Source organism: Oryx dammah, unplaced genomic scaffold (assembly GCF_014754425.2).
Source record: "Oryx dammah isolate SB20612 unplaced genomic scaffold, SCBI_Odam_1.1 HiC_scaffold_26, whole genome shotgun sequence".
Classification (NCBI taxonomy): Eukaryota; Metazoa; Chordata; class Mammalia; order Artiodactyla; family Bovidae; genus Oryx; species Oryx dammah.
In genome coordinates, this window is record NW_024070210.1 from 26,998,157 (window position 1) to 27,010,224 (window position 12,068).

At 42.1% G+C, this 12,068-nt stretch overlaps 1 protein-coding gene and 1 long non-coding RNA gene across 5 annotated transcripts in view; both read left to right on the forward strand.

Moving 5' to 3' along the window:
* Window positions 1-1,567: 1,567 nt before the first annotated feature.
* Window positions 1,568-8,346, forward strand: LOC120852830. The gene is made up of 3 exons (XR_005718661.1): window positions 1,568-1,593; window positions 6,001-6,007; window positions 7,538-8,346. It is a non-coding gene; the product is annotated as an uncharacterized LOC120852830 (long non-coding RNA).
* A 3,257-nt stretch (window positions 8,347-11,603) lies between these two features.
* The window catches only part of WDR89 (WD repeat domain 89), a 51,999-nt gene continuing 51,534 nt past the window's right edge, over window positions 11,604-12,068 (forward strand). Inside the window, exon 1 of one of the 4 annotated variants that reach the window (XM_040226301.1) lies at window positions 11,604-11,698. The gene's annotated coding sequence lies outside the window, so the exon portion shown is untranslated. The remainder of the gene's footprint in view (window positions 11,699-12,068) is intronic. The other 3 variants (XM_040226302.1, XM_040226303.1, XM_040226305.1) reach the window with 3 other exon arrangements.

The following is a 12,068-nucleotide window of genomic DNA, read 5'->3' on the forward strand; positions in this document are numbered from 1 at the left end:
TGGGAAAGATTAGAGATCTCTTCAAGAAAATTAGAGATACCAGGGGAACATTTCATGCAAAGATGGGCTCGATAAAGGACAGAAATGGTAAGGACCTAACAGAAGCAGAAGATATTAAGAAGAGGTGGCAAGAATACACAGAAGAGCTGTACAAAAAAGATCTTCACGACCCAGATAATCATGATGGTGTGATCACTCACCTAGAGTCAGACACCCTGGAATGTGAAGTTAAGTAGGCCTTAGGGAGCATCACTATGAACAAAGCTAGTGGAGGTGATGGAATTTCAGTTGAGCTATTTCAAATCCCACAAGATGAGACTGTGAAAATGCTGCACTCAATATGCCAGCAAATTTGGAAAACTCAGCAGTGGCCACAGGACTGGAAAAGGTCAGTTTTCATTCCAATCCCAAAGAAAGGCAATGCCAATGAATGCTCAAACTACCACAAAATTGCACTCATCTCACACGCTAGTAAAGTAATGCTCAAAATTCTCCAAGCCAGGCTTCAGCAATACGTGAACCATGAACTTCCAGATGTTCAAGTTGGTTTTAGAAAAGGCAGAGGAACCAGAGATCAAATTGCCAACATCAGCTGGATCATAGGAAAAGCAAGAGAATTCCAGAAAAACATTTGCTGCTGCTGCTAAGTCACTTCAGTCGTGTCCGACTCTGTGATCCGATAGACGGCAGCCCACCAGGCTCCACCGTCCCTGGGATTCTCCAGGCAGGAACACTGGAGTGGGTTGCCATTTCCTTCTCCAATGTATGAAAGTGAAAAGTGAAAGGGAAGTTGCTCAGTCGTGTCTGACTCTTCGTGACACCATGGACTGCAGCCCACCACGCTCCTCTGTCCATGGGATTTTCCAGGCAAGAGTACTGGAGTGGGGTGCCATCACCTTCTCTGAGAAAAACACGTATATCTGCTTTATTGCCTATGCCAAAGCCTTTGACCAAGTGGATCACAATCAACTGTGGAAAATTCCGAAAGATATGAGAATACCAGACCACCTGACCTGTCTCTTGAGAAATCTGCACACAGGTCAGGAAGCAAGTTTGAACTGGACATGGAACAACAGACTGGTTCCAAATCAGGAAAGCAGTACATCAAGGCTGTACATTGTCACCCTGCTTACTTAACTTATATGTAGGGTACATCATGAGAAACGCTAAGCTGGAGGAAGCACAAGCTGGAATCAAGACTGCCGGGAGAAATACCAATAACCTCAGATATGCAGATGACACCACCCTTATGGCAGAAAGTGAAGAACTAAAAAGCCTCTTGATGAAAATGAAAGAGGAGAGTGAAAAACTTGGCTTAAAGCTCAACATTCAGAAAACTAAGATCATGACATGTGGTCTGATCACCTCATGGTAAACAGATGGGGAAACAGTGGAAACAGTCGCTGACTTTACTTTTTTGGGCTCCAAAAATCACTGCAGATGGTAACTGCACCCATGAAATTAAAAGATGGTTACTCCTTGGAAGAAAACTTATGACCAATCTAGAGAGCATATTAATAAGCAGAGACATTACTTTGCCAACAAAGGTCCATCTAGTCAAAGCTATGGTTTTTCCAGTAGTCATGTATGGATGTGACAGTTGGACTATAAAGAAAGCTGAGTGTCGAAGAATTGATGCTTTTGAACTGTGGTGTTGGAGAAGACTCTTGCGAGTCCCTTGGATTGGAAGGAGATCCAACCAGTCCATCCTAAAGGAGATCAATCCTGGGTGTTCATTGGAAGGACTGATGCTGAAGCTGAAACTCCAATACTTAGGCCTCCTGATGCAAAGAACTGACTCATTTGAAAAGACCCTGATGCTGGGAAAGATTGAGGGCAGGAGAAGGGGAAGACAGAAGATGAGATGGTTGGATGGTATCACTGGGTCAATGGACATGAGTTTGAGTAAACTCTGGGAGTTGGTGATGGACAGGGAGGCCTGGAGTGCTGCAGTCCATGGGGTCGCAAAGAGTTGGACATGACTGAGCGACTGAACTGACCATATGGACCTTTGTTGGCAAAGTGATGTTTCTGTTTTTGAATACAGAGGTTTGTCATAGCTGTCTAAGTTTGCCATACATAGCTTTCCCTCCAAGGAGCAAGCATCTTCTAATTTCATGGTTGCAATCACCATCTGCAGTGATTTTGGAGCCCAAGTAAATAAAGTCTGTCACTGTTTCCACTTTTCCCCTTTCTAGTTGCCATGAAGTGATGGGACCAGATGCCATGGTCTTTCGTTTTTTAATGTTGAATTTTAAGCCAGCTTTTTCACTCTCTTCTTTTACTCTCACCAAGAGGCTCATTAATTCCCCTTCACCTTCTGCCATAAGAGTGGTATTGTCTGCATATCTGAGGTTGTTGATATTTCTCCCAGTAATCTTGATTCCAACAGCCTAGCATTTTGCAAAATGTACTCTGCATATAAGTTAAATAAGCAGAGTGTCAATATATAGCCTTGTTGTATTCCTTTCCCAATCTTGAACTAGTCAGTTGTTCTAAGTCTGGTTCTAACTGTTGCCTCTTGGCTCATATACAGGTTTCTCAGGAGACAGGTAAGGTAGTTTGGTACTCCCATCTCTTTAGGAATTTTCCAGTTTCCCAAAGAAAGGCAATGCCAAAGAATGTTCCAAGTACCATGCAACTGTGTCATTTCACATGCTAGGAAGGTTATGCTTAAAATCCTTCACGCTAGGCTTTCACCGTATATGAACCAAGAACTTCCAGACATACAAGCTGGGTTTAGCAAAGGCAGAGAAACCAGAAATCAAATTGCTAACATTCTTTGGATCGTGTAGAAAGCAAAGGACATCCAGAAAAACATCTACTTCTGCTTCATTGACTACACTAAAACCTTTGACTGTATGGATCACAATTACCCTGAATGGATTTTCAATTTGGGAATTTAAGGGTGAGAAAATACTAATTAATTAGATAAATATATTCATGACTGAGACTTTATTTAATGTTCCTCTTTTAACCTTTCACTTCATTAGCCTGAGAGCAATCATCTGTAATCACTTATAATCATCTGATTACAAACTGATGACTCTCAAGTCAAGCTTCTAACTCTCACTGTGACTCTGTATTTTATCACCATTATCACAACGAATTTCTTTAAAGGAAAGAAAACTTGATTTTGCTTCAATGTGATATTATTAACTCTGATATTAAGATGCTGGCAATCATGATGAGATCCATCTTTACAATTCTTGGCACAGCTTAGGATTTTGTGTCATCTGGTATGGAAATTTATTTATTGTAATACAATGCTTAGAAAACTAAATCCAACTTCCTACTAAATATTTTTATAGGATAGCAATGAGAGAGAATCAAACTATATGTAAATCCAACAATGGGTAGAGAATGAGTGGGGTTACCAGTGGTATCTGAGTCTGAGAACCAAAAGTTCCATAAATCTTTCAAAAGAAAACAGATGGTGTTCATATTTCTTTTACACCTCAGATGAATAATTTTGTATTATATCATTATATAAACCAATTGGAAATCACATAAAAAAAGAAAAATCCCAAGGATATGATATGAGCCAATGAGTCTGTATTTCATATAAGTTCGTATCTTGTCTCTTTACTACCGCACTCTACTCTGCCTGTAACTTTGATCTACTTCATCATTTAAACCTTGATTTCACTTCTTGGCTGTTTTTTCTCCTAGTGTTATCATTAAATTTTTTTTTTCAAGGATAATTTTTAACAACTAAAGGGCTCAGCAAACATCTTTTTTTATCAGCCTTCCTAGAATCACTCAGAGCAAGTGGTATAAATTGACCAACTGCTGGAATTTGAACCAGTAGCTCCTGAATGTCTATACTGTGGCAAGCACTGTGGAGAGTATTTTATTTACATTGTGTTAATTTTCATAATCTCAATGAAAGGAATATATTGTCACCTGGTGAATAATTTGAAGTTTAGAGAGATTAAATAACTTCTTCAAAATCATACAGTTTTGAGTAATAGTCCTTATTAAAATATTTGTTTATTTTAGTTATTTTTGGTGGGGGAGTCATCATTTAGAGATACAAAGAGTCCTATTTACAAATAAAATGACTTGCTTATAAATAATCTGATAGGAGATGTGGTGGGAAAGTGGGTGAGAGCATAGATACAAGCTTAGCCATCAGTTAAGTTGGGTGATAGGGTCATATACATAATGGTTCATGATACCATTTTTTTCTACTTTTGTATAAGATGGAACTTTCCCAAACTGAAGTTTTTAACAGTAAGTAGCCTGGAATGTAGAATTACAATAAAAAAGAAAGTGTAAATGTGTAGTTGGACCACAAAGAAGGCTGAGCGCTGAAGAAATGATGCTTTTAAATTGTGGTGCTGGAGGAGACTCTTGAGAGTCCCTTTGACTGCAAGGAAATCAAACCACTCAATTCTAAAAGAAATCAACCTTGAATATTCATTGGAAGAACTGATGCTGATGCTGAAGCTCCAATACTTTGCCCAACTAATGTGAAGAGCCAACTCACCGGAAAAGACCCTGATGCTGGGAAAGATGGAGGACAGGAGGAGATGGGGGCGACAGAGGATGAGATGGTTGGATGGCATGACTGACTCAATGGACATGACTTTGAGCAAACTCCGGGAGACAGTGAAGGGTACTGCAGTTCATGGGGTCACAAAGAGTTGACAGACACAACTTAGCGACTGAACAACAACAAATCTGTAGTAGTGTTCACCTTAGCAATTCAAGAACTCTTTCAGCTGTATGCTTTTAGAGCTGATCTGGAGGAAGAGCCCTGGATCAACTTTAACGTGCATGGGTAAATGGGTACTTCCATAACTTATTTAATAAAGAAGTGATGAGAATTCCCTGGCAGTCCAGTGGTTAGTACTTGGCACTTTCACTGCTGGCCCAGGTTCGATCTCTGGTTTGGAAACTAAGATCCTGCAAGCCTGGCAACACAGTCAAAAAAGAAAAAATAATTTTTTTCAAAGTAATTATTAAGATTCTAAGCTGCTCCTGTTGATCCTAAACACACTTATATAGTAAACTATGGTCCTAATTCTTACTTAAATAGAAGACCCAAGGATGAGCCATTTGTCAAATACTCTAGTCTTTCTTTCTTCTCCTCTTGACTCCATTTAGTGTGCTATTTTACTATTTGTTCATTCTTTTCAACTTCAAAATAGCAGGAAGAGAACAAACAGCTTAAACCATTCAATTCACCACTTTTGAGCAGCTCTGTGGAGAGGTTTTCTGGAGGTAGATGGTGTTTTTGGTCAATATAATTATCAGTTGCAGTACCAGCTCTGCCTCTTCTTAAACTCTCAGCTGTCTAAAGGGGTTATAGGCAAGTCCATCTTAAAAACTGAAGGAATTAAAATACTGCCACTATCTTGAAAAATCGGCATGATGAGTGGAGTAAGCCAACTGGCACCTGTTACAGGATGTTCTAGCCACCACTCCACCCTGTGGCTTCAAGGGCAATGTTGTTGACACTTTCAAAAGCTCCAGAGCTGGTAGCTTGCCAGGAAGTCCTTCTCATACAAAGGCAGACATGCCTACAGGCGGACCTTATACTGGGAAACCTCTGTGATTCAAGAGTTGGGCAACATATTCTGGGTGATAGGGAATCAAGCCAAAGGCTTCAAATGTAGGCTGTCAGGCCAACATCTCAAGGAATAGCCAAAGAGGCAGAAAGTTAGAGAAACAGGCTGGAATGGAGTTTGAAGGTAGAGCCGTTCCTTTTAGACACATTTTACCAGAGAGTGGAAATGGAATTGGTTTGTACATCCTGTGTGCTTATACTAACCCTCTTCCCAAAATACAAGACACAATGACAAACATAGTTTCTGGGAATGAGTTGCAAGCCTGAACCTCAACTCTCAAAGATCTGAAGTTCTTTATTTGTGTGCTGCCATAAAGGTATTTTGTAGATGTAATTACTGTTCATTATCAGTAGACTTTAAATAAAGGTTATCCTAGATAATCTGGCCAGGCCCAGTTCCATTAGCTGAAGGGCTTTCAGAGTAGAACCGAGGTTAGTAGGAAGAAATTCTGCCTGAGGATTGCAACTTCAGCGCATGCCTGAGATTTCCAGACTCCTTCTGACACACTGCTCTACAGATTTCAGACTCATCTTCTAGCCAGCCCCCATAATTGTCTAAGTCAATTCCTTGCAAAAAAAAAAAAAATATCCTTAATATAGATCTCCAACTGGTTCTGTTTCTCTCATTGAGCCTTGGTACAGTGATTGAGCCTGAATATTTCCAAATAGTATTATGTGTAATTAAGACTTCACATTTTAACAACAGCAAATAAAAATACTTTTGTGTATATATAGCAGTGATAGATTTTATTTTCTTGGGTTCCAAAGTCACTGCTGATGGTGACTGCAGCCATGAAATTAAAAGATGCTTGCTCCTTGGAAGGAAAGCTATAATAAACCTAGAAAGTGTGTTAAAAAGCAGAGACACCACTTCACCAACAAAAATCCATACAGTCAAAGCTATGTTTTTTTCAGTAGTTAGCACAGATGTGAGAGTTGGACCATAAAGAAGGCTGAGCCCAGGAACTGATGTTTTCAAACTCTGGTGCTGGAGAATACTCTTGACAGTCACTTAGACTATAAGGAAATCAAACTAGTCAATCCTAAAGGAAATCAACCTTGAATATTCATCTGAAGGACTGATGCTGAAGCTGAAGCTCCTATACTTTGACCACCTGATACAAAGAGCCAACTCACTGGAAAAGATCCTGATGCTGGGAAAGATTGAAGGCAAAGGAAGAAGGAGGCAGCAGAGCCTGAGATGGTTAGATAGCATCACCAACTCAATGGACATAAATCTGAGCAAACTCCAGGAGATAGTGGAGGACAGAGGAGCCTGGCACGCCACAATCAATGGAGCCACAAAGAGCTGGACACGACTTAGTGACTAAATGACAACAGGAGTGACAGTATGTGTGGAGTGTATATATATGTGTGCTCTTTTAACTAGGCTTGACCTTCAGCCCCATGTCCTTCCTTGTAGTGTTCAAGAATCCTATAGCAAGAATCCTGCTAAGGCAGTTAAACCAGAATCGCCCTCTCTCAATATCTGATTGAGTGCCTCATCCTTCATTATCCCCCGGGTGATGTCTGATTATACCTACCAACTTTTAGTAAGAACTGTTGAGTAATGTAGCAATAATCCCCCCTAACCCTGATATTTCCTCAGAGTAAACTTCCACCCACTGCCCCCCTATCCCCTGGCTATAAATTCCTGCTTTCCCTGTTGGACTCAGAATTGACTCTAATCTCTCTCCCTTTTTACAGAACCCTACAACAGTACCTACCTTGAAGAAAGTCTGCCTTACCTTCTTAAAAAGTGTCATGAATAATTTTTTTCTTTAACATTTCAGGCTTTTTTGATCATGTATTTCTCAATAATTTTTTTTACCACTCATACATATGTAAACATATACATATATGTGATTAGGTTTCAAAGTTTATCCTGCTATATCATGTTCACAATTTTTAAAAATACATATATATATACACACACATATATATAAAGAAAAGTGTTATAAGATTCCCACTGTCCCTACCTACTATCCAGTGAAACCACAGCCAAGGGAATGGGCTTGGCCGAATCAGCAGGGAGAGAAAACCCTGTTGAGACTGATTCTATTCTAGCATGGTGAAGAGAAATGAGAGGTGTAGAATAAGTGGGAGGCCCCTGGCGCCCCACGACTCCTGTCCCTGCGAGGGAGCGGGGTGGGGTGCACCGCCCTTGCAGGCCACCAGTGAAGTATTCTGATCATTTTTTCACTGACCGAGTGAGGCGCAGGGGAGGGGAGGGGGCGGGTATGTGGCAGTGGCAAGCCCTAACAGGCTCTCATTTCTGGTGCCAAGTGCCCCACCGGGGCCAGTGCCACGTGGGGAACTTGACTGAGGCTGTACACCTGCAAATGGTGTCCTAAGGCGAGCTCGGAGAGAACAGAAACCCCCCATGGAGCAGAAGGGCAAAAGCTCGCTTGATCTTGATTTTTAGTACAAATACAGACCGTGAAAGCGGATCCTCACGATCCTTCTGACCTTTGGAGTTTTAAGTAGGAGGTGTCAGAAAAGTTACCACAGGGATAATTGGCTTGTGGTGGCCAAATGTTCATAGTGATGTTGCTTTTTGATCCTTTGACGTCGGCTCTTTCTATCATTTTGAAGCAGAATTCACCAAGCGTTGGGGGGTTCACCCACTAATTGGGAATGTGAGCTGGGACTAGACTGTGGTGAGAGAGATTAGTTTTACCCTACTGATGATGTGTTGTTGCCATGGTAATCCTACTCAGTAGGAGAGGAACTGCGGGTTCAGACATTTGGTGTATGTGCTTGGCTGAGGAGTCAATGGGTCAAAGCTACCATCTGTGGGATTGTGACTGAATGCCTCCAAGTCAGAATCCCATCCAGGCAGAACAACATGGCAGCGCTGGGAATCCTTGGTTGGCCTCGGACAGCCAGTCCCCCACCATCCCTGCCGACAGCCTGCCGCCCATGTCCCTCTGTGCACAGCATGGCGTGCCCTGCTGCGTGTTGGGACCAGGTCATGCATTAGGACCGGGTCTGGTGCAGAAAGCCTTTCGTCCTAAGACACGGGCCACAGCCAGAAAGGCGGCTGCCCCCTCGCCTGTCACCACCGCAGGTTTGTGGGGAACCTAGTGCTAAACCATTGGTAGATGACCTGCTTCTGGGTTGGGGTTTCATAGGCAGCAGAGCAGCTCCCTTGCTATGATCTATTGAAAGTCAGTCCTCGACACAAGGGTCTGAAAAAAGGAAAACAGGAAAAACAAAAAAAGATTTTTTTAAAAAGTGTTGATATTAAAAAGTAAACACAGGAACTTTCCCTGGTGGTCCAGTGGCTGGAGTCCATGCTCCCGATGCAGGGGCCCCAGTTTGACCTGGTCAGGGCAATAGATCCTGTGCGCTGCAACTGAAAGGTCCCTCCTGTCATGACTAAGACCTGGGGCAGCAAAATAAATAAATAAGTAAATAAATAGTTTCAAAAAGTAAACACAACTAGGGATTGTAATATTCATTTCCTGTATCTCAAAAGTCATCTTGCATTTCTCTCACTTTGAGGTCACTTCTTAAAACCATTTCCCAACAGATGGTGTACAAAGATGATTCCTGGGTTAAAGGGCAGTAGTGGTGACTGCTGCAATTTCTATTTTTAAATTCTCAGTTAAAAAAAAAAAACTATTCAAGATGTTTCTCTTTAAATGGAATACTTTGAGAGCTTCCGAAATACTCCAAAAGAGTGAACTTAGTGATCAGCCAAATGCACCCAGGATTCAGTTATTCAGTTGATTTGTCACTCTGCTGAGCCATGCTAATCATAGTAGCAGTCTTGATATCTGCAATTTTTATTCTTAGTAATACAAACTTAATTAATATCCCAAATGTATCACTGATTTAAAATAGGGGGCAAAAGGAAAAATATTTTCAAAATGTTAGTTAACGGAAAGCATTAAAACTAACAAATTTACATTTTTGTCTGATGGTGATTTTCATACCAATATATTTCACTGAGTACATCATATCAAATATTTAAAGGAGAAATATAGGGGTGGTTACACTCTGTTTGGCTCTTTATGTACAGAGAATTATAGAAAAAAAAACACTTATGTTTCTCATGTTTCATTTACAAAGAAAACCTGAGACCTTCTGTCATCATTTACAAGACACAAAAAATTGTAAAAGCAATTATTCCAAGTATCAGTCATAAAAGCAGTTTCTGTTTGGCTTAAATCCTCTAAACTGTACTTAATTTTTTGTCAGCAACAAGCCCTGTTTTTTCTTACACATATCAATGTTTGTATTACATATTAAATAGGAAAAAAAAGTTGTAAAGGGCCACTCAGAAAAACTTTTGGTATTTACAGATTTTCACTTTTGCTAAACACAAAGCAAAGAAATATTACTAAATGTGCTCACAGACGTGAAAGGAGTTCATGATTCAATAAAACGAAGGAACTGAAGTGAAGTGAAGTCACTCAGTCGTGTTTGACTCTTTGTGACCCCATAGACTGTAGCCTACCACGCTCCTCCATCCATGGGATTTTCCAGGCAAGAGTACTGGAGTGGGTTGTCATTTCCTTTGCCAGAGGATCTTCCCAAGCCAGGGATCGAACCTGGGTCTCCCACATTGTAGGCAGATGCTCTACCATCTGGGCCACCAGGGAAGTCTTAAAACCAGGGAAACTGCCTTAAACCAGCATGTTTCCAATAAGATTGAAAACGGACTTCATAATACAGTGTTGAATAATATACAGTTTGTGTGTGCCTCCTGAAATTGGTCATATTTGACATTTTAACTACAGCATTATTTTCTTATCAACACAGTAGCCAGTTCTGCTTTTTATCGTAACACTTGATTTACGTAAACAGACGAAACAGTATATATAACTGTCAAGTTTAAAGCACTTTTCAAATATTGTCGAGTGAACACGAACATGAAAATCAATACCATTTTGCTGTAAAAGCAAAAAAACCAAGACTTTTACCATCCACTTTGTATGTTAATCTCGAACATCTCGCAGAGGGCTTCGCTGGTGGCTCAGTGGTAAAGAATCAGCCTGCAATGCAAGAGACCCGGGTTCGATCCCTGGATTAGGGCACGGCAACCCACTCCAGTATTCTTGCCTGGAGAATCCCATGGACAGAGAAGCCTGGCGGGTTACAGCCCATAGGGTCGCAAAGAGTCAGACACGACTGAAGCAACTAAGCAGCATCAGCAGAGGCACAGTAGTGAAATGTTTTAAATACTAGTATTTACCTTTACATACATGAAGACCTTTTAGTTTTCCTAAGTGTCCTTTGGCTTTAATACGGCTGATAAGCGAAAGGATAAGAAAGCACAACGGAAAACAAGAAAACCACAGTAACTATCAGAGGCTGTTAACAGGGGAGAAGTAGCAACAACAATCACATTCAAAGCTATGGGACACTTGCCCCCAGGACCACAAATCCCAGGATTGCCTGGGGTGGACGCGGAGCTACGTTCAAATTGATAACTTTTTCAGCCAATGACACAGCCAAGTCAAAGACCGCGAAAAGGCCAGACTCCTCTGCGTTCCAACACTGAAGTCATTATTTAAAAGTTCTGAGTGTATATGGGTGTTTCGGGGCCCGATTCTAAGTACTAAGTATTTCTCACCCGCAGAAACTTAATGGTCAACGTACCAACTGTCTACCCGAGTCTGGCTCGGTGGTAGTTCTAGCGTCTAAACGCTGAAAGGAACTCACGTCGCCTTCTGTCAACGGAAGGACCCAGTCGCCCAAGGAAGAGGCGGAACTCGCTTTCTTCTTGCCCTTTCTTGGACACGCTGCCAGGAGACTTACGTCTTCGTTACAACCAATGAGTCATTAAAACTTCCGTTAACGTAACGTACTTCCGTAACGTAAAGGGAGATGCTGCCCGTCCCTATACGGAAGCTGGGTCTACGTCTGCGCAGATGTCTAGCGTTCTTCCAATCCGGAAAGAGGCCAACTCCCGTCATTTCTCCTCACTTCCCCGCCCCGCCTCTTTCCCCTCCCCTAGGCAATGGCCCGCCTCTCTGTTGTTGACCAATCCTCTGCGGGCTCCTTTACACGTTTACCCAATCAGAGAGTTGGAGGGTGGAGTTCCGGTCGTCAGCTCGGCTAGGAGTCTGTGCTCGAGTTCGTTCTCGCACCAGTCGTGGGCTTCTTGGTCAGGTATATTTTCCAGGCCTGGGGTGGGTAACGTTCTTGGGATGGGCAGCTATCTTGACGGTCGGCGACAGTGCCAGTTGACTCTAAAAAGCCGAAATCGCTGAGCCTGTAGCACTAGGGGCAGAAGGAAATTAGGGGAGGCGGTGAGAGGAGGGAGCCACGTGTTGGGACTTCTGGTGCAGTGATCCGAGCCCCTGGGTCATACCCATGCTGTCACTGCTCCGCCAATCTTCTGAGGGTTAGGTTGGTGTCCCCGAAGCCGTCCTGTTTGGGTAAAAAGTAAGCGCCTGTTTGTCAAGTGTTCAAGGAGGGGTAGCTGGGACCTATTTTTCCCCTACCCGCACTCCCTCCCCTCGCATATTTTCCTACCCAC